Source organism: Manis pentadactyla, chromosome 5 (genome assembly GCF_030020395.1).
Source record: "Manis pentadactyla isolate mManPen7 chromosome 5, mManPen7.hap1, whole genome shotgun sequence".
NCBI classification, from domain to species: domain Eukaryota; kingdom Metazoa; phylum Chordata; class Mammalia; order Pholidota; family Manidae; genus Manis; species Manis pentadactyla.
The window spans coordinates 111,262,379-111,286,328 of record NC_080023.1 but is presented as its reverse complement, the minus strand read 5'-3'; the positions used below and the strand labels follow the sequence as shown (position 1 = coordinate 111,286,328).

Below are 23,950 nucleotides of genomic sequence, written 5' to 3'. Positions count from 1 at the left end.
GGAGGCCCCTTACGGAGATAAATAGCCTCCCAGCAGCTCCTGCTCCAACGCGACTCCACTATTTTGGAGTAGCTGCCCGAGCCAGGCCACGCCCACAGCAACAGCGGAGATTAACTCCATAGCAGCCGGGCAGGAAGCAGAAACCCTGTCTGCGCGCAGCTGCGCAGCACAAGCCACTAGAGGCCGCTGTTCTCCCAGGAGAGGAGGGCCACAAACCAACAAGAAGGGAAGTCCTTCCAGCCGTCACTCGTCCCAGTTCTGCAGACTATTCCTATCACCATGAAAAGGCAAAGCTACAGGCAGACAAAGATCACAGAGACAACACCAGAGAAGGAGACAGACCTAACCAGTCTTCCTGACAAAGAATTCAAAATAAGAATCATAAACATGCTGACAGAGATGCAGAGAAATACGCAAGAAAAATGGGATGAAGTCCGGAAAGAGATCACAGATGCCAGAAAGGAGATCGCAGAAATGAAACAAACTCTGGAAGGGTTTATAAGCAGAATGGATAGAATGCAAGAGGCCATTGATGGAATTGAAATCAGAGAACAGGAACGCATGGAAGCTGACATAGAGAGAGACAAAAGGATCTCCAGGAATGAAACAATATTAAGAGAACTGTGTGACCAATCTAAAAGGAGCAATATCCGTATTATAGGGGTCCCAGAAGAAGAAGAGAGAGGCAAAGAGATGGAAAGTATCTTAGAAGAAATAATTGCTGAAAACTTCCCCACACTGGGGGAGGAAGTAATCAAACAGACCACGGAAATACACAGAACCCCCAACAGAAAGGATCCAAGAAGGGCAACACCAAGACACATAATAATTAAAATGGCAAAGATCAAGGACAAGGAAAGAGTGTTAAAGGCGGCTAGAGAGAAAAAGGTCACCTATAAAGGGAAACCCATCAGGCTAACGTCAGATTTCTCAACAGAAACCCTACAGGCCAGAAGAGAATGGCATGATATATTTAATACAATGAAACAGAAGGGCCTTGAACCAAGGATACTGTATCCAGCACGACTATCATTCAAATATGACGGTGGGATTAAACAATTCCCAGACAAACAAAAGCTGAGGGAATTTGCTTTCCACAAACCACCTCTACAGAACATCTTACAGGGACTGCTCTAGATGGGAGCACTCCTAGAAAGAGCACAGCACAAAACACCCAACATATGAAGAATCGAGGAGGAGGAACAAGAAGGGAGAGAAGAAAAGAATCTCCAGACAGTGTATATAACAGCTCAATAAGCGAGCTAAGTTAGGCAGTAAGATACTAAAGAGGCTAACCTTGAACCTTTGGTAACCACGAATTTAAAGCCTGCAATGGCAATAAGTACATATCTTTCAATAGTCACCCTAAATGTTAATGGGTTGAATGCACCAATCAAAAGACACAGAGTAACAGAATGGATAAAAAAGCAAGACCCATCTATATGCTGCTTACAAGAAACTCACCTCAAACCCAAAGACATGTACAGACTAAAAGTCAAGGGATGGAAAAACATATTTCAAGCAAACAACAGTGAGAAGAAAGCAGGGGTTGCAGTACTAATATCAGACAAAATAGACTTCAAAACAAAGAAAGTAACAAGAGATAAAGAAGGACACTACATAATGATAAAGGGCTCAGTCAAACAAGAGGATATAACCATTCTAAATATATATGCACCCAACACAGGAGCACCAGCATATGTGAAACAAATACTAACAGAACTAAAGGGGGATATAGACTGCAATGCATTCATTCTAGGAGACTTCAACACACCACTCACCCCAAAGGATAGATCCACTGGGCAGAAAATAAGTAAGGACACGGAAGCACTGAACAACACAGTAGAGCAGATGGACCTAATAGACATCTATAGAACTCTACATCCAAAAGCAGCGGGATATACATTCTTCTCAAGTGCACATGGAACATTCTCCAGAATAGACCACATACTAGGCCACAAAAAGAGCCTCAGAAAATTCCAAAAGATTGAAATCCTACCAACCAACTTTTCAGACCACAAAGGCATAAAACTAGAAATAAACTGTACAAAGAAAGCAAAGAGGCTCACGAACACATGGAGGCTTAACAACACGCTCCTAAATAATCAATGGATCAATGACCAAATCAAAATGGAGATCCAGCAATATATGGAAACAAATGACAACAACAACACTAAGCCCCAACTTCTGTGGGACACAGCAAAAGCAGTCTTAAGAGGAAAGTATATAGCAATCCAAGCATATTTAAAAAAGGAAGAGCAATCCCAAATGAATGGTCTAATGTCACAATTATCGAAATTGGAAAAAGAAGAACAGATGAGGCCTAAGGTCAGCAGAAGGAGGGACATAATAAAGATCAGAGAAGAAATAAATAAAATTGAGAAGAATAAAACAATCGCAAAAATCAATGAAACCAAGAGCTGGTTCTTCGAGAAAATAAACAAAATAGATAAGCCTCTAGCCAGACTTATTAAGAAGAAAAGAGAGTCAACACAAATCAACAGTATCAGAAACGAGAAAGGAAAAATCACGACGGACCCCACGGAAATGCAAAGAATTATTGGAGAATACTATGAAAACCTATATGCTAACAAGCTGGGAAACCTAGGAGAAATGGACAACTTCCTAGAAAAATATAACCTTCCAAGATTGACCCAGGAAGAAACAGAAAATCTAAACAGACCAATTACCAGCAATGAAATTGAAGAGGTAATCAAAAAACTACCAAAGAACAAAACCCCCGGGCCAGATGGATTTACCTCGGAATTTTATCAGACATACAGGGAAGACATAATACCCATTCTCCTTAAAGTCTTCCAAAAAATAGAGGAGGAGGGGATACTCCCAAACTCATTCTATGAAGCTAACATCACCCTAATACCAAAACCAGGCAAAGACCCCACCAAAAAAGAAAACTACAGACCAATATCCCTGATGAACGTAGATGCAAAAATACTCAACAAAATATTAGCAAACCGAATTCAAAAATACATCAAAAGGATCATACACCATGACCAAGTGGGATTCATTCCAGGGATGCAAGGATGGTACAACATTCGAAAGTCCATCAACATCATACACCACATCAACAAAAAGAAAGACAAAAACCACATGATCATCTCAATAGATGCTGAAAAAGCATTTGACAAAGTTCAACATCCATTCATGTTAAAAACTCTCAGCAAAATGGGAATAGAGGGCAAGTACCTCAACATAATAAAGGCCATCTATGATAAACCCACAGCCAACATTATATTGAACAGCGAGAAGCTGAAAGCATTTCCTCTGAGATCGGGAACTAGACAGGGATGCCCACTCTCTCCACTGTTATTTAACATAGTACTGGAGGTCCTAGCCACGGCAATCAGACAAAATAAAGAAATACAAGGAATCCAGATTGGTAAAGAAGAAGTTAAACTGTCACTATTTGCAGATGACATGATACTGTACATAAAAAACCCTAAAGACTCCACCCCAAAACTACTAGAACTGATATCGGAATACAGCAAAGTTGCAGGATACAAAATCAACACACAGAAATCTGTGGCTTTCCTATATACTAACAATGAACCAACAGAGAGAGAAATCAGGAAAACAACTCCATTCACAATTGCATCAAAAAAAATAAAATACCTAGGAATAAACCTAACCAAAGAAGTGAAAGACTTATACTCTGAAAACTACAAGTCACTCTTAAGAGAAATTAAAGGGGACACTAACAGATGGAAACTCATCCCATGCTCGTGGCTAGGAAGAATTAATATCGTTAAAATGGCCATCCTGCCCAAAGCAATATACAGATTTGATGCAATCCCTATGAAACTACCAGCAACATTCTTCAATGAACTGGAACAAATAATTCAAAAATTCATATGGAAACACCAAAGACCCCGAATAGCCAAAGCAATCCTGAGAAAGAAGAATAAAGTAGGGGGGATCTCACTCCCCAACTTCAAGCTCTACTATAAAGCCATAGTAATCAAGACAATTTGGTACTGGCACAAGAGCAGAGCCACAGACCAATGGAACAGACTAGACAATCCAGACATTAACCCAGACATATATGGTCAATTAATATTTGATAAAGGAGCCATGGACATACAATGGCGAAATGACAGTCTCTTCAACAGGTGGTGCTGGCAAAACTGGACAGCTACATGTAGGAGAATGAAAATGGACCATTGTCTAACCCCATATACAAAAGTAAACTCAAAATGGATCAAAGACCTGAATGTAAGCCATGAAACCATTAAACTCCTGGAAGAAAACATAGGCGAAAACCTCTTAGACATAAACATGAGTGACCTCTTCTTGAACATATCTCCCCGGGCAAGGAAAACAACAGCAAAAATGAATAAGTGGGACTATATTAAGCTGAAAAGCTTCTGTACAGCAAAAGACACCATCAATAGAACAAGAAGGATCCCTACAGTATGGGAGAATATATTTGAAAATGACACATCCGATAAAGGCTTGACGTCCAGAATATATAAGGAGCTCTCACGCCTCAACAAACAAAAAACAAATAACCCAATTAAAAAATGGGCAGAGGAACTGAACAGACAGTTCTCCAAAAAAGAAATACAGATGGCCAACAGACACATGAAAAGATGCTCCACATCGTTAATTATCAGAGAAATGCAAATTAAAACTACAATGAGGTATCACCTCACACCAGTAAGGATGGCTGCCATCCAAAAGACAAACAACAACAAATGTTGGCGAGGCTGTGGAGAAAGGGGAACCCTCCTACACTGCTGGTGGGAATGTAAGTTAGTTCAACCATTGTGGAAAGCAGTATGGAGGTACATCAAAATGCTCAAAACAGACTTACCATTTGACCTAGGAATTCCACTCCTAGGAATTTACCCTAAGAATGCAGCAATCAAGTTTGAGAAAGACAGATGCACCCCTATGTTTATTGCAGCACTATTTACAATAGCCAAGAATTGGAAGCAACCTAAATGTCCATCAATAGATGAATGGATAAAGAAGATGTGGTACATATACACAATGGAATACTACTCAGCTATAAGAAAAGGGCAAATCCAATCATTTGCAGCAACATGGATGGAGCTGGAGGGTATTATGCTCAGTGAAACAAGCCAAGCGGAGAAAGAGAAATACCAAATGACTTCACTTATCTGTGGAATATAAGAACAAAGGAAAAACTGAAGGAACAAAACAGCAGCAGAATCACAGAACTCAAGAATGGACTAACAGGTACCAAAGGGAAAGGGACTGGGGAGGATGGGTGGGTAGGGAGGGATAAGGGGGGGAGAAGTAGGGGGGTATTAAGATTAACATGCATGGGGGGGTAGGAGAAAAGGGAGGGCTGTACAACACAGAGAAGGCAAGTAGTGATTCTACAACATTTTGCTAGGCTGATGGACAGTGACTGTAAAGGGGTTTATAGGGGAGACCTGGTATAGGGGAGAGCCTAGTAAACATAATATTCGTCATGTAAGTGTAGATTAGTGATAGCAAAAAAAAAAAAAAAAAAAAAAAAAAAGGGCAGTTCCTGTGTGGTAACCTCCAACGAGTTCTACACAAGGGTATAAAGGGCATATAAAAGTGTAGGCAAAGGGTCTGTTTGTGTTTATACAGAGGATCAAAGCCTAATTGGGCTACCCCGAAAATGAACTAAGATACGATATGAAAAAGAACTTCCAACATCTGCACCCTCTGGAAGACTCATGCCAGAAGATGATCATCAAAAAACCCCAACAAAGATCCACGCACTGCTACAGCTGTAGATGCACTCATCCCACCAGTTCCTGGACCTGCCATGGGAATGAGGAAGGAGATATCTAAGCTGGCCTGTGCATACAGTAAAACAACAAAATTGGACTGGATCTATACTGTTGGAACTCAACCAAGAATTTGGAGAAGTGCAAATTGTAGCGCTCCAAAGTCTTACAACTACAAACTATTTATTGTTAAAAGAACATATGGCATGTGAACAGTCCCCAGGAATGGGTTGTTTTAATTTGTCTGATTTCTCTCAGACTGTTCAAGTTCAGTTGGACAATATCCACCATATCTTAGATAAGTTTTCACAAATGCCTAAGGTGCCTAACTGGTTTTCTTGGTTTCACTGGAGATGGCTGGTAATTACAGATATGCTTTGGTTATGTAACTATACTCCTATTATGTTAATGTGTGTGTGCAATTTAAGTAGTAGCTTAAAACCTATACATGCTGAAGTTACTCTACAAGAAGATATATCAAAGAAATAATCAATCTTCCCATGTTTTCTTCCGCCTGCTACTTCTATAGCTTTTCTTCTTCCTTCCTAATTACAACCCTTAAATAGAATTCGTGCCTCATATCAAATTTACCGAGTATCATAATTCTTCCAAGTGGTAAAGATACCTCAAGACAAATGCTGGGCATAGAAGCCACAGGGCATAAATATGCAAAGAAGTAAAAAGCTAACTTTTTCAAACAATAAGGCTTCTCTCTCACTTACCAACTTCACATTTCCCTGTATGGCCCCGGAAGATGACTGGTTAGCCAGAGACGGGTAAGATTCCTCAAGGGAGGAACAACCTAAGACAGGCACAGTCGCAGGGGGGCCATCAGGTGAGAAATTGGGGATCAACAGAGGTGAGGCTTAGAACCTCACCCCCCCGTTCTGAGAGAAATCTTCTGCATACGTGGATGTTTTATTGCCCTGGTCTAGCTTGGATTAACACATAGTCTACAGGCACACACCTGATCATCTACATGTGCTCTCTTACAACACTAAACTATGTTTTCTACCTTTATCTTGTATCTACCTACCACTTCAGCATTTTATTAAAAATAATAATAATAAAGAGAGAAATGTGGTATCCACATATAAATCAAGTATAAAAACCAAATGAGTATTCATATTTGAACTGACTGTTTATAGTTCATAATGCATGAGCAAAACCGAAAGTTTCTGTGATGACTGCCCTTGTACTGTTCACTATGTAACTTATTCATTATGTAAGAATTTGTTCTACATGTAAAAACTTGTTTGTTATGCCTCAGAAGATTGGAGACTGACAAAAATTAGGCTTGGGGTGGAATAATGATTGTGCATTGAGCATTGACTCCCCTATACAGAATTTTATTGTCGTTAACAACCATTTGATCAATAAATATGAGAGATGCCCTCAAAAAAAAAAAAAAAAAAAAAAAAAAGGACAGACTTCCAATGGTAAAATAAATTAGTAACCGGGATGTAATGTATAGCATAAGGAATATAGTCAAGATATTGTAACAGCCTGGTAGGGTGATAGCTGGAACCTAGAATTATGTATATAAATGTTCTACCACTGTGTTGTACACTTGAAACTCATGTAATGTAATACTGTGTGTCAACTACCCTTCAATAAAAAATAATTATTTAAAAAAATAAATAAATAAAAAAATAAAAAATAAAAAAAAAAAATAAAATGGAGACCAGGCTTAAAAATTCGCTGAGCAGACAAAACCAGTTAGGCCATTTCATGAACATTATCTTTATCTTATTTCATGAACATAGGCAAAACTTATGTTTATTAAAAACAGTTTTAATCAATCCCTTGTCATCTGGAAACTTCATTGTAATAGGAAATCATTGTAAAGGTTAAGCAACTATCTCATCATGTTATAAGCCATCCTGTAATGATGTGCCCCTCAGCTTCTTGCCACTTTCTATTTGAAGTCTCCCAGTTTGCAAACTGTTTTGTACACACAATAAACTCTTTAAGTTTAAAAAAAAAAAAAAAAAAAAAGACACAGAGTAATAGAATGGATAAAAAAAGCAAGATCCATCTATATGCAGCTTACAAGAGACTCACCTCAAACCCAATGATATACACAGACTAAAAGTCAAGGGATGGAAAAAGATATGTAATGCAAACAATAGGGAGAAAAAAGCAGTTGTTGCAGTACTTGTAACAGACAAAACAGACTTCAAAACAAAAAAGAAGAGAAAAGAAGGACATTACATAATGATAAAGGGGTCAGTCCACCAAGAGGATATAACCATTGTAAATATCTATGCAGTCAACATAGGAGCACCAACATATGTGAAACAAATAGTAACAGAATTAAAGGAGCAAAGAGAATGCAATGCATTCATTTTTGGAGACTTCAACACACCACTCACTCCAAAGGACAGATCAACCAGACAGAAATAAGTAAGACACAGAGGCACTGAACAACACACTAGGACAGATGGACCTAACAGACATCTACAGAACTGTACACTCAAAAGCAGCAGGATACACATTCTTCTCAAGTGCACATGGAACATTCTCCAGAATAGACCACATACTAGACCACAAAAAGAGCCTCAGTAAATTCAAAAAGATTGAAATTCTACAAACCAACTCCTCAGACCACAAAGGGATAAAACTAGAAATAAAATGTACAAAGAAAGCAAAAAGGCTCACAAACACATGGAAGCTTAACAACATGCTCTTAAATAATCAATGGATCAATGACCAAATTAAAACAGAGATCAAGCAATATATGGAGACAAATGACAACAACAGCACAAAGACCCAACTTCTGTGGGACACATCGAAAGCAGTTCAAAGAGGAAAGTATATAGCAATCCAGGCCTATTTAAAGAAGGAAGAATAATCCCAAATGAATAGTCTAATGTCACAATTATTGAAATTGGAAAAAGAAGAACAAATGAGGCCCAAAGTCAGCAGAAGGAGGGACATATTAAAGATGAGAGAATAAATAAATAAAATTGAGAAGAATAAAACAATAGAAAAAAAATCAATGAAACCAAGAGCTGGTTCTTTAGGAAAATAAACAAAATAGATAAAACCATAGCCAGACTTATTAAGAGAAAAAGAGAATCTACACACAAAAACAGAATCAGAACTGAGAAAGGAAAAATTATGACAGACCCCACAGAAATACAAAGAATTATTAGAGAATACAATGAACAATCTACATGCTAACAAGCTAGAAAACCTAGCAGAAATGGACAACTTCCTAGAAAAATACAACCTTCCAAGGCTGACCAAGGAAGAAACATAAAATATAAAGAGACCAATTACCAGCAACAAAATTGAATCGGTAATCAAAAACCTACCCAAGAACAAAACACCTGGGCCAGATGGATTCACCGCTGAATTTTAACAGACATATAGAGAAGACCCATACTCCTTAAAATTCTCCAAAAAATAGAAGAGGAGTGAATACTTCCAAACTCATTCTATGAAGCGAGGATCACTCTAATACCAAAACCAGGCAAAAATCGCACAAAAAAAGAAAATTACAGACCAATATCCCTGATGAATGTAGATGCAAAAATACTCAACAAAATATTAGCAAACCGAATTAAAAAATACATCAAGAGGATCATACACCATGACCAAGCAGGATTCATCTTAGGGATGCAAGGATTGTATAACATTCGAAAATACATCAACATCATCCACCACATCAACGAAAACGAGTACAAAAACCACATGATCATCTCCATAGATGATGAAAAAGCATTTGACAAAATTCAACATCCATTCATGATAAAAACTCTTAACAAAATAGGTATAGAGGGCAAATACCTCAACATAATAAAGGCCATATATGACAAACCCACAGCTAACATCATACTTAACAGCGAGAAGCTGAAAACTTTTTCTTTAAGATTGGGAACAAGACAGGGATGCCCACTCTCCCCACTGTTATTCAACGTAGTACTGGAGGTTCTAGCCATAGCAATCAGACAAAACAATGAAATATACAAGGGATCCAGATTGGTAAAGAAGAAGGCAAACTGTAACTATTTGCAGAGGACATGATATTGTACATAAAATACCATAAAAGAATCCACTCCAAAACCACTAGAACTAATATATGAATTCAGCAAAGTTGCAGGATACAAAATTAATACACAGAAATATGTTGCTTTCCTATAATACACTAATGATGAGCTAGCAGAAAATCAGGAAAACAATTCCATTCACAATTGCATCAAAAAGAATAAAATACCTAGAAATAAACTGAACCAAGGAAGTGAAACACCTATACAATGAAAACTACAAGATATTCCTAAGAAAAATTAAAGAGGAAATTCATCCCATGCTCTTGGCTAGGAAGAATTAATATTATCAAAATAGCCATCCTGCCTAAAGCAATCTACAGATTCAATGCAATCAGTATCAAAATACCAACAGCATTCTTCAACAAATTGCAACAAATAGTTTTAAAATTCATATGGAACCACAAAAGACCCCAAACAGCCAAAGCAATCCTGAGAAGGAAGAATATAGCACGGGGGATATTGCTTCCCAACTTCAAGCTCTCCTACAAAGCTACAGTAATCAAGACAATTTGGTACTGGCACAAGAACAGACCCACAGACCAGTGAAACAGAATAGAGAGTCCTGGTATTAACCCAAACATATATGGTCAATTAATATACAATAAAGGAGCCATGGATATACAATGGGGAAATGACAGCCTCTTCAACAGCTGGTGTTGGCAAAATTGGACAGCTACATGTAAGAGAATGAAACTGGATCATTGTATAACCCCATACACAAAGTAAATTCAAAATGGATCAAAGACCTGAATGTAAGTCATGAAACTATAAAACTCTTAGAAAAAAAACATAGGCAAAAATCTCTTGGACATAAAAAAGAGCGATTTCTTCATGAACATATTTCCCTGGGCAAGGGAAACAAATGCAAAGATGTACAAGTGGGACTCTATCAAGCTGAAAAGCTTCTGTACAGCAAAGGACACCATCAATAGAGCAAAAAGACATCCTACAGGATGGGAGAATATATTTATAAATGACATATCTGATAAAGGATTGACATCCAAAATATATAAAGAGCTCACACACCTCAACAAACAAAAAGTGAATAATCCAATTAAAAATGGGCAGAAGATCTGAAAAGACACTTCTTCAAAGAAAAAATTCAGATGGCCTACAGGCATATGAAATGATGCTCCACATCGCTAATCATCAGAGAAATGCAAATTAAAACCACAATGAGATATCACCTGACACCAGTAAGGATGGCCACCATCCAAAAGACAAACAACAGCAAATGCTGGCGAGGATGTGGAGAAAGGGGAACCCTCCTACACTGCTGGTGGGAATGTAAATTAGTTCAACCTTTGTGGAAAGCAGTATGGAGGTTCCTCAAAAGCTCAAAATAGAAATACCATTTGACCTGGGAATCACATTTCTAGGAATTTACCCTAAGAATGCAGCAGCCCAGTTTGAAAGACATATGCACCCCTATGTTTATCGCAGCACTACTTACAATAGCCAAGACATGGAAGCAACCTAAGTGTCCATCAGTAGATGAATGGATAAAGAACATGTGGTACATATACACAATGGAGTATTATTCGGCCATAAGAAAAATACAAATCCTACCATTTGCAACAACATGGATGGAGCTAGAGGGTATTATGCTTAGTGAAGTAAGCCAGGCGGAAAAAGACAAGTGTCAAATGAATTCCTCATATGTAGAGTATAAGAACAAAGAAAAAAACTGAAGGAGCAAAACAGCAGCAGAATCACAGAACCTAATAATGGACTAACAGTTACCAAAGGGAAAGGGACTGGGTTGGATGGGTGGGAAGAGAGGGACAAGGGGGGAAAAGGAGCATTACGATTAGCTGACATAATGAAGGGGTGGGGGGCGTGGGGAGGGCTGTACAACTCAGAGAAGACAAGTAGTGATTATACAGCATCTTACTATGCTGATGGACAGTGACTCTAATGGGGTTTGTGGGGGGGACTTGATGATGAGAGGAAGTCCAGTAACCATAATGTCACTTGTGTAATTGTAGATTAATGATACCAAAAAAGAAAAAGGACCTTTGAAGGATAAGAAAAAAAGCTGAGGTTTGTCATTTCTTTAGTGTGTTTTTTAAACACAGAATAGACCAACTACATTATTTGTTTTCCAGTGTTCTTTCTCACCTTGCTTATTTATACATATCTGCAGAGTTCTTTCAATTTCAGGATATAGAAGCCTGCCTCAGTTTTTCTTTTAATTGCTGAGTTCCTATTTATATTTATTATTTTGATTATCTTTTGATTTTATTTGTTACATTTTTTAAATTGATTCCTTAGGTTTTTAAAAAAATATATTCACATTTAATTGTTTTACACTTGAGCGTGTATGTATGTACACAAGAGTATGTAAATTTGAAAGAGATATATTTAAGATACAATATGTCATAATGGCTAAAGCACATTAGGCATAATAGAGGCAGTCCTCTAGGTTGAATCCTTTATAATGTGACTTAGAGCAAGTCAGTCATCCTTCTTTCATTCATCTGTAGAATGGGAAAACAAGAAAAGAAAAATCAATGACAACCCAAACGAATTGTTTTAAGAATACTAATGGACACTTCAGATGGGTTCATGGTAAGAATGTAAGAATATTTTAGAGTAACTACACTAACTAAACAAGAAAAAAAGATGAGATATAAAGAGAACAAACAAAACCCACCAGTATTTGATAAAATTCAGCATCCAGAAATAATTGTAATGAGAAAAATCTAGCAATATAACATTAGTTTGAGATAAGGTATTTAATAAAAATCTGCAGTAAACATCATAATTAATAAGGATACTGCAGAAGCATTCCCTGTTAAGTGAGGAATAAGAATCTCCATTATCTAATACATCTATTCTAAAACAGTACAGGATGTCCTAAGTTAAAAAAAAAAACTTAAAAGATTTAAAGACCAGAAGGGGCAGGAATTTGCCTGTACACACAAAGAATATGACTATTACAGAGACAATCCAAATGAGTCAAAAAAGGTTAGAACTTACTAGTTATTACCAAGTTTCAATGAAAGGTGCCAGGGGAATCAGTTATCCATGTGGGAAAATATTAAACTAAATCACTACATCCCATACTAAGTACATAAAAAAATTCCATGTGTGTTAGGATTAGAGAGCTAAGTATAAAAGTGAAGCTGTAAACTTTCAGAAGAATATATGAGAGACTATAATCAGAGAAAATATAGCAAATATTCCAAGACTTTAAAGATCTTGTTGATTCAACATTCCTTAAAAATGAGCTTCATTAAGAAATGAAAGACAAGCCAAAGACTGAGAAAGTATTAGCAAAATACCTGATACACAGGACTTGTATTCCAAAATATACAAAGAACTCTTAAAAACTCAATAATAAGAAAAGAAACAACCCAATTAAAAAATGGGCAAAAGAGCTGAATAGATGCCTCACCAAAGATGTACTAGATGGCAAATAAACATATGAAAAGATGAGCACATCATATGCCATCATGGAAAAGCAACTTAAAAGAAGATATACTGCACTCCCAGTAGAATGACCAAAATCCAAAAAACTGACGACGTCAAATGCTGGCAAGGATGTGCATAACAAGAAATCTCATTCATTACTGGTAGGAATGCAAAACAGTACAGCCACTTTGGAAGATAGTTTGCAGTTTCCTACAAAATTAAACATGGTCGTATCATACAATATAGCAATCCTGCTTTTAGGAATTTAACCAAATGAGTTGAAAGCTTACATCTACACATACAAAATGCACCTGGACATGAATGTTTATTCCAACTTTATTCATAAGTGCCAAAAACCAGACGAAAATAAGATGTCCTTCAAAAGAGGAATGGATAAATAACCTGTGGTACAGCCATACAATGGAATATTATTCATCAATGGAAAGAATTGAGCGATCAGCCATGAAAAGACATACAGGAACCTTAAATACATATTGCTAAGTGAAGGAAGTCAGTCTGAAAGTATATAATTCCAATTATAAGACATTCTGGCAAAGGCAAAACTATGGACAGAGTAAAAACATCAGTGGTTGCTAGGGACTGGAGAAGAGGGAAAGAGGAATGCATCATGCAGCACACAGGACTTTTAGGGTGATAATCTACTGTGAGGACTGTATCAGTAGATACATGATATAATGTAATGCATCTGAACACCACAAAGAACGCATCCTAATGTAAACTATGGACTTTAGTTAATAGTAGTGTATGGGTTCATCAGGTATAACAAATGTACCACACTAACGCAAGATATTAATAACGGGCAACTGGGGTTAAGAGGAGAAAGGATATGTGGGAACTCTGTACTATCTTCTTAAGTTTTCTGTAAACCTAAAACTGTTATAAATAATGAAGTCTATTAAGTTAAAAAGTCCAAAAAATGGTTTCCCTTAAGTTTTTTAAGATTAATTCTAAAGTACCTTGAAGTGTTTCTGTTAGGATTCCACCCACAGATTCCATCACCATTATTGTATCAAGATATTATCATATCACTGTAGTGATGTTAGTATATCAATTTTGTTGAATGAACCTATCTATCAAATATCAATGATATAGGACTTTATTTCAGTTTACAGGAGAAAAATCAGTATCATTTAAAAGGAGGACAAAAACAAAGCCAACTTAAAAAATCTGTATGTACTTATTTGTCACTTTCTCTGAAAAAATATTTAAAAAATTTTAAACATTCTAAAATTTTCAATAGGCTTCAAAACTCAAGGCACTTTGAAAGTTAATTGAGAAATTAGAATGACATAAGTTCCAAGTAGCTTATATTTACAAATGATGGTAAAATACATTTTCTGGCTTATTTTAACCACTTTACAAAAGTATGGTCAATTTTAAATTATAAATACTGTCAAAATGTAATATTAACAAAGGAAAATGTAGATAATCTTTAAAAATTGATTTCCATAATTTTTCTACTCATCTGATTTGTAATACTAATCATAGAGGGGAAATCCTGTTCTTAACTTTTATGGCAATGGTTAGTCTTTATTCATTACTACATTAATGTATCAACTCCAATTTTCAATTTAATCTTGTAGGAGAAAAAAACTAAGAATCTTTTCACCTCAGTGAACCAACACCTTAAATAACTTTCTACCACTGAACAATTTTTACAAATTTTTAATGAAATCATATAGTTTTCACACTTCCCTTAATTACATATTTCTACATATTTTACAACTAGTGTTAGTCTAACATATGAACACATAGCTTGCTGAATAATCTTTGGCTGTTGCTCTGTGAAGTCAGTTTTGAAGCATGAACATCCAGACCTGAACCACCAGCAAAGAGCCACGCTAATATCCATATCATGTGAATGTTGGGAGAGGTCTGAAGACAGTATGGAGGGTGCAGCTTGGGGACATCACCTGAGTGAAGATGTGCAGTTCACTGCAGTTTGTTGTGGTTACTGTTTAAGTTTCTCATAAGCCAAAGTATAACTTAAAAATGTACACATGTTAAATATAACAGCTCGTTTTCACAAAATGAACAATCTATGTTGCTATATGATGTGAAGTTCACAACTAAAGGTACTAGCAAGGAGCAGGAAAAACAGCATAGAAAAATCTAAATTTCCACTGAGTATTCAGAGATTAATCTGGCAAAAAGAAGACATGCAAACACAAAAAGAGAGATGTGAAAAAATGTGGTAAACTGAAATAATGAAGGGGGTCTGGAGAAAAGGATGTCAAATTAACAAGAACTATGTCAGGCTATTGTTAACACTGATCCGGTAGAGGCTGACACTTGAAAGATTCACCACATTCAACAGAACGCCCTAACACACTGCAGTAGTGTATAATTCAATTTTTTTTAATGTTAAATTTTGTCTTTTTCTCATTGGAGGAAAAAAATATTTTTCCTTCTGTTTACTAAACAGATTTCCAGAAACATTATTTTCTCTCTACTGTTCTCTAATTCCTATATTTAAAATTTAGAAATCTTTTATAGACTTAGCTATAGTTGTAAAACCTACATTCCATTTTTAAAACCCCTTTCAAAGAGCTCTTACAACTGTTGTTTTAATGTCTAAAATTCTAGTGAGGTTTCCATATACATTATGTTCATCATGATTTATAAAATGTCCTACTATCAAAATAGCTGATAGTATGTTCAATCTATGTACTAACTGGGTAGTACTATTATTATTTTAGTCTTCTCACCCAATTTTCTTTATTTCCTCCATTATTATTTTATTCTATCCTTTCCTTTAAGTGTCTTTATTAAACATGTGACACAATTAAAATTATTTAGTCTTTGTGATAACTACTATGAATAGGATTTCTTTTTTAGTAATTTTCTCTTTAGATGAATATTACTAATTTATAAGAGAACAGTTTATTCTAGGATTTTTTCTTCTGTCCCACACTTTTGTATTAGAATTGCATGCCAGGAATGAATGGATCATATATTTAGGAGAACCTTATTTCTCTTTGATGGAATATACTTCTCTCTACCATATCATGCTATTCCCCTAATCCAAGATCACAAGTCATCAAGTGAAAAAGTTTTATGCATGTTACCACTTCACAGAATTAGACTTCTCAATGCATATCCCTAAACATTTTTATAGGCCTGCCTTTAACAGATTTCTAATTATATTTGAATAATATTTTTCTAAGACATTACTATTTATATACCTAATTGGAAGAGAGTATTGATCTGAAAATGAAAAAAATGCTAAAGAATATTAAAAAAAATAATTTATGCAAAATACATCCAATTACTGGCAGGAGCTATAAAACAAAACCTTGAAGAAATTTGCATGGAGGAATATTAAATTATATAAACAAAATATCTTAGTTTCTATTGTAACGTGCTTACAAATAGTGTCTCAAAATAACAATGTTATAAATAGACCAGAGGAGAGATCCTACAAACTATTTAAGAGGGCTAGATAGTAAATATAATTTAGATTTTACAGCCCAAGAGGCAAAATCAATAATATTATGTAGGTACTTAAGATAACAAGAAAGAAAACTAATATTCACACATTTTTTGTTGAGGAAAATCAAAATAATAATAATGATAAAGTACAATTTTTTGTGCTATTGGTCTACTAATGAGAATGAAATATTTTTCTTGGAATTTTGCTTAATAGTTCAAAGTTAGTGCCCGTAGCATCTAACTCTGTACTAATATTCATCTGTAAAAACTATTCTTAGTTTGCAATCATACAAAAACAGGCAGGTTGGTCTATAGAGCATACTTTGCTGACCCCTGCGCTAGAAAATCAAATAAATCATAGTTATGTCACAAATACAAAGATACAATGATAAAATACTATATTTATTATAATTCTAAATAATCCAAATCCTACAAAATGGCAAAAATAAAATGTAAATACTAAATCTAAGAGGTTTTACAGGGTAGCTCTAAAATTAGTGTTCTACCTAAACACTAGTTATTTAATTGGCCATGTTTTCTCTAAGTTCTTAAAATTCAGAAGTTGGTAGCTAAAAGATAAGCAACCCAAGTATCTATCAATGGATGAATGGATAAGCAAGTGGTGGTATATACATACAATGAAATATTATACAGCCTTAAAAAGGTATGACATTCTAACGTACTACAATGTGGATGAACCTCGAGGACTTTATGGTAACTGAAACAAGCCAGTCACAAAAAAGGAAAATAGTGTATGATTTATGAACCTGAAATAGCCAGAAAGTAGAATGGTGGTTACCAAGGGCAGAAAGGAAGGGTAAATAGGAGGTTATTATTTAATGGGTATAGTGTTTCAGTTTTGCAAGATGAAGAGTTCTGTAGATGGATGGTGATGATGGTTGCATAATAGTATGATTGAACTTAATTACAATGAACACTTAAAAATGGTTAAGGCGGTAAATTTTATGAAGTGTGTATTTTACCACAATACAAAAGTTGGAAAAATTTTAGATACTGGAGTTAATTTGATAATCTCTATAAAATCTTTTAGAGGAAGCAAATCGATACTTTCTTTCCCTCTTGACAACTTTCTCAGTAAATAAAAGTATTTCATTATTCTATTGATCTTAGAACAGAACACATTAATAATATCAAGGCTCCTATTTTTCTCTTAAAAAAAATGTCACTGCCTAATGTAAATATTTGGAGACCTCACTAAGGCCTTTAAATAAAAGAATTTGGAGAGATGAAGCACAAATCTCTTGAAGCTAGTTCGTTTCCTCCCTTCTTCTCCCTTCCCCTTTCCTGAGGATCAGTTTCTAAAACCCAGCAGACCTGGGTTTTCTGCTTTAGAGTTTCCTGTAGCTTCAGTCAGTTGTCAACTGTACCGTGTACTCATCTGGAAGCTTTAATGGAGAACCCACTTCCAAGCTCACTCAGGTTAGCAGAATTTGTTTCCTTGCAGGTGTAGGACTGAGAGCTTCAATGTTTTGCTGTTTGTCAGCTAGAGGCCAGCCTCAGCTCCTAGGGGCTGTCCACAGTTCTCTACCACATGGCTCTATTCATAGGAGGTTCACAACATGGCAGCTTAATTCTTCACAGCCAACAAGAGAGTAAGAGTGAGTGTGCGAGCAAGAAGAGTCTATGTAACTTACTACCATGGGCATGTCATCCCATCAACTTTGTTACATAACATAATACGATTGCAATTAGGAGAGTGACATCCAATTGCCTTTGTCATACTCTATTGATTAGAAGGTAAATCACAGGTCCTGCCCACATTCAAAGGAAGAGCATTACAAAAAGGTGTGGACATCTGGAGATGGGCCCCTGAGGGCCACCCTATAGACTGTCTGCCACACTGGGAGAAGCCAGTTGTATTTCTCAGCCTTTGAGTAGAATGGCTGGGCTGACACCTCAGGGCTTTCAATACAGGTGGCAATTACCTCCTTTTCCTATTTTCTTAGCAATAGGAAAACAAACAACAAATAACTTCCGTAGACATGATAAACATTTGTTTATAAGCAAGTGAGTTCTTGAAAGTTTGTCTAAATCATGTTTATGTATTTCCATTCTAATTAAAACCCTTGCCTACAAAAAGAAACACTCCCCCAAAACAAAATAGGAATCCTTGCCTCTTAGTATTTTTTTATTCATTAAATAAATCATAAAAGGCAAACTGGCTTCTGAAATGCTGTCCTCATTATATACATTTTCTACTTAGTGCAATTATTAAAATCAAATAAGTATATGTAGTGTATATTTAAATTGCTTGACTAGTTTTTTCTTGAAAGATATATGTCAGCTTGGTATATTAAAGAACGTACCTGGTCTTTGAGCTCTGGTCTGGCATGGAGCTCCTAAAACCCTTGGCATTTCCCAAATGATAGAAGTGTCTTTGGTATACGAATGAGGTAACTCATGGCAGGTCCCTAGATACAGGCTAGTTTCTGGCTGATCATCAGAAAGTCTGACCATTTGACTAAAGGGTTGACTTTGGGCCATCCTCACCTCCAAGAGGGTAAGGGAGCTGAAGACTGAGTTGGATGACATGGCCAATGACCCAGTCAATCATGAACACCCAAATAAAAAACACTGGACACCGAGGCTTCATAGAGCTTCTTGGTTAATGAATATAATGTGTCAGAGGGAGATGTACCCTGACTCCAGAAGAAGAGTACATCGAAGCTCCACATTTTCTCCCTTGCCTCATTCTACTCTTTACTTGGACATTTCTAAGTTGAAACCCAGTATAAAGATTTTCTGAGTTCTCTGAGCTGTTGTGGTAAATCATCGATACACAGGGGTCACAGAAACCCCCAAAGTTGTAGTCAAGTTTGTCAGAAGTGTGTCTGGCCTTGGAGGAAATGGCATTTGGAGGACTGAACTCTTCACATGCAGGATCTGCACTAACTCCTGTGGTGTTAATCTTTGGGTGATTAATGTCAGAGCTGAACTGAAGTAAACCCAGCTGGGGTGAAAATGAAATAGTTTATTCTTTAATTACCAAAATTCAGAATTAGTGTATTATATTACAAGTAAGAGGTCAACTCTTTTTTACATATTTGGATATGTAATTCTATTCAGGTAAGTTCAATAGCATAAGGAAAGATAATTCTTGAGTAATGAATTATGATTTTAATTATTTTATTCCTTGTGTGTTTCTGGAGTTGTTATAAAAATGGCATATAATATTTTTGTGTACATTTATTAAATGAGTAGAACAGTGGCATGTCATTATAATGTGGGACTTTATTATTTTGCAAGTATTACAGGCCGCTTATTTTCTCTGCAGTGGCAAGAAAAGGACAGGGTCAATATCTTCCTTTGTAACATCCATGGCCTCAACAACAGTAAGATTCCATGTTCGTTTTAAAAATAATCTCAACACTCATAGTTTATAGTAAGAAGAAAAGTACTAAAGCTCATGAGACATCACATTTTCCTATGCAATATTCTTCTAGGTTAGTAATAGATAAAAACAAGGTATGACAAACATACAGAATTAGAAAGTTTTACAGGAAGCAGGAAACGACCTGAGAACAATGAACTCTTCAAATATTTTGTAAAGTACTATATTTATTATGTGCCCAAATTGTTGTTATTTCTAATTTTCAATGGTATGCTAAAACAGTGATTTTTTCCAGATCACTTTAATTCCATGTAATATAGGCCATAAGAGACAGTACTCTAAATCTACAGCCAGTATGTTCTTTGCTATATTTACCTGTCAGTAAGTAACTGAACAATAAAGAACAAAAAGCAAATCAGATACACACATGGCTTACTGTTTTGGTTCTAGAGTCTGGGCTTACATAGATCTCCAATCCCATTTCAGTCCCAAGAAAAATATAAAAGACCAGGTTTTCTGAAACGCTGTAAACCTGTAGGTTTTTCTAGGTAGGCCTAACTACTATCCAGTGCCACCATGAACAGATAATAATGCAAGCTCGGTAAAGATAACTCCAATTTGCCAAAAGGAGGCATCCTCTGGAGCCAAACCAGATACTTCAAGCCTCCACATCAGGCTGGACTAACACTAGTGAGCTTCTGCAGAAATAGAAACCACTTTTGAAGTATGTATCAAGCCAAACTGACAAGTCATTATACTTTTACAGCCAATGTGAAAGGGATAAACAAAGTGAAACATAAATAGAAGTTCTAGTACAGTGCCAGGAATGAAAAGTCTTTCCTAGAAACAGGCTCTGCTGCTGAAGTGGCACTCATCGTCTACTATGCCATCTACTACTTTCATCTCCTATCTCTCTGGTACTTAATTGAACACAGCCCTAACTTTTTCTAGACTTTTAGTCTCATATAGTTGATACATATCTCAAAAGCATAAATGAAATAAAAAAAATACCACTATGTCCAAGAACTTTACTCCACAAAAATGTAAACTTAATTTTTATCTTATAACTTCACTTTTAAATAATTTCTTTTCGATACAAGCTTAAGTAGCAAAGAAAAGGTTTAGATATCTACTATTAAAACCAACTCTACCTCAACAAATTTAATTCCTTTAATCTTATATAGGAGAAGAGTAAGAAAATAGAAAGTTTTTATGTTTGAAGGAGTGGATATCTATTCTAAGCAGTCATCTGAGGAAATCCAACAGGGAGATTGTCTCCTAGTCAGCAAAAGCTCTAATGTCTTCTTAAACTTAGCTCTTCTTTCCCATGGGATCTTAAACGAACAAGGCTTTTTGAAAGTTTTTTTAAAGTTTATTTTATTTGTGTGCCACATATGTGTGTTCCTAATAAATAATTTTCTTTCTTCTTTCTTTTTTTTAATTGGTACAATACACAGAGTTTATTCAGATTTCATCAGTTTCACATGCACTCATTCCATGTACTTTTGTAGTATTAAGTCATCACTTGGAGAGAGTAGTGGAAAATAGCAATGTCAGAAGACCTGGGTTCCTCCACTAATTGTGTGACCTTGAGTAAGTCACCTTAACCTAAAAAGGGGGAATAATACCTGGGAATAATACATAATAGCAAATTATTTCATTTACATAAAAATTGATTGCCTGTTTTCATATATATTAAGAGATATGGGAAGAGATTCTTCTTGACATTCTTTTCACAGGAAGGCTGGTGGTGAAAAACAGACTTTACAGTCACGAGTTCCGTGTTCCTGGGAGTTCTAGCTCAGTTGCTTATTTGCTGTGTGACCCTAGGCAAATACTTAATCTCCATGCTTTCATTTTCATTGTATGCAGGAGACAATCCTACCTCAGAGGATTGTTGTAGGGATGAAATGAGGTAATTCAATAAAGATTCTTTATCTAGCAACCATCTAGCTTGGTGCAAAGCTGGTTAAAAGTCCTTTTGTTAAATGAGCATATGAATGAATGCTACACACTGTACTAAGCTCCAGAGATTAAAAAAGAAGATAATACAGTAAAGTAACATTATGGCAAAACAAACAACTAATTTTTTTACCTATATATACCTTCTTGGAACCAATCATAGGAATCTGACATGTTTTTGTGAGCTGTCACAAATTTGCAAGACTGAATCCAAGTACAAAATGTCAGGTCTGGATTCAGAAGATAATTCTTAACTAATAGAAAACACATTCCAAGTTTAGCTGTTTGTTCACCAGTGAAATGTGCCTGACATGATACACACAAGGTCACAGAAGGTCACCAAAGATCAGAAGTGATGGTGATACCAGGGTTCTTGTTCACGAAGCCGAAGAATGAGGTTCACAAACCCTCAAGGTAGGAGAGCGAGGTACAGGCTTTTATTTAGAGTTAAAGTGAAAGGACAGAGCTCCTGGCTCACACCAGGAGGGGACAAGAAAATCCATAGTGGTAGGTTATCTTGGGGTTTTATAGGCAGTTGAGGATTTTTGAGAACATGAAAAAATGCTTAGGGGTGTGGACTTATTAAGTGGTCCCAGAATATTTAGAATTAACACAAGCAACTTCCTGCTCTGATGATTTCCCCCTGAGATACTAGCATCTTGGTCTGGAGGCATATGAAACAAGGCCACCTGCTCAGCCCCCAAGGTGGGCTGAGGTACTGTTTGCTAAAGAGTAAGTTAAGAATTTCTAACGTATTACCTTCTTGGGTATTAAAATGCTGTCTTATCTTTAAGGTGGAATCCTTTTTGCCTTTTACTATGTTGTTTATGGCTGGGCCTGCATGCTAAATTAGTTGCTCCGTTTGCAAATCACCTCATCAGATCTGAAGGAGGAAAGACAGCACATAGGCTTGGGCCTTTTAGCACGTTAAAGTGAATCTCACACATGATTATAAATGATTAGTAAAATATAAACATGTGCTACTCTTCTTTATCTGGGGTATATTAACTGATCTCACTGAAGAATGACTCTAGAGCTGAATGTTTAACACAGAGTTTTAGTAGGGGGTTTCCCTGCATGTAGTTACATTGCTGACTGCAAATATCCTGCCTTGCTTTTTCCAGAGGCCCTCACCCTACTCTGACTACACCCACGGTCCCTGTCTCAGTAGCATATACCATACTACCTATACCTAGAAAAAGGCCTGGCATAGGGTAAATTCTCAAAAATACTTGTGAATAACTGAATTTGGGTCCCAACTCTGACACTTTCACACCGAGTGTTTCTGGGTAAATTATCAACCTCTCTAGACCTTAGTTCTCTGTAAAATAGAAACGTGTCTGCTTTACCTATTTCACAGGACAGCTGTGATCAAATGAAATCACATGGTAATGTATTATTGCTAATAAAACAGTAATTATGACATACATAATGAGTACCTCTAACAATTATCTTACAAGCCTACTTGTAGAGGCAAGATGATAGAATGTAAGCACCAGGAAAGAAACAGCACCAAGATCTACTAAGGGAAAAAAAAACAACACAACATTTTCTAAAAATATCATCTTCCTTGTGATGAAAGAAGCTGGTTACTGTTAAGCTGGTGCTGTACCTTTTCTACCCCTAGATTACAGCAGCAGGCTTTGCTGAGCGGCATCGTGAAAGGCTGCCCCCAGCTGCGCAGGTGGCGGCGGCGTGCGCATCTGGGTATCAGCAGGTCTGAAGCGCTGGACCCCATCTTAAGGGCCCCATCCAGATCCTAATCAGGCACTGGCAGTCAAGTGTCTTTGCAGTTAACGGAGCGAGAAAACGACAGCGGGCAACTACCTGCCCCTTCCACGAGGGTAAGGGATTGCCCGCCAGCCCACTCCATCCCCGCCAGCCAGAGCGAGCCCGGGTTCCCGGCCTCGTTTTGCGCCCCCTGCCTCGACCCTCGACGCGTGCTCCGGACCTCGGCGTCT

The 23,950-nt window shown here is 36.6% G+C and overlaps 1 protein-coding gene across 1 annotated transcript in view; it reads right to left on the bottom strand.

The window, feature by feature from the left end:
- ABHD18 (abhydrolase domain containing 18) overlaps positions 1–23,950 on the bottom strand; it is a 76,323-nt gene that overhangs the window by 52,155 nt on the left and 218 nt on the right. The gene's annotated exons all lie outside the window — the stretch shown is intronic.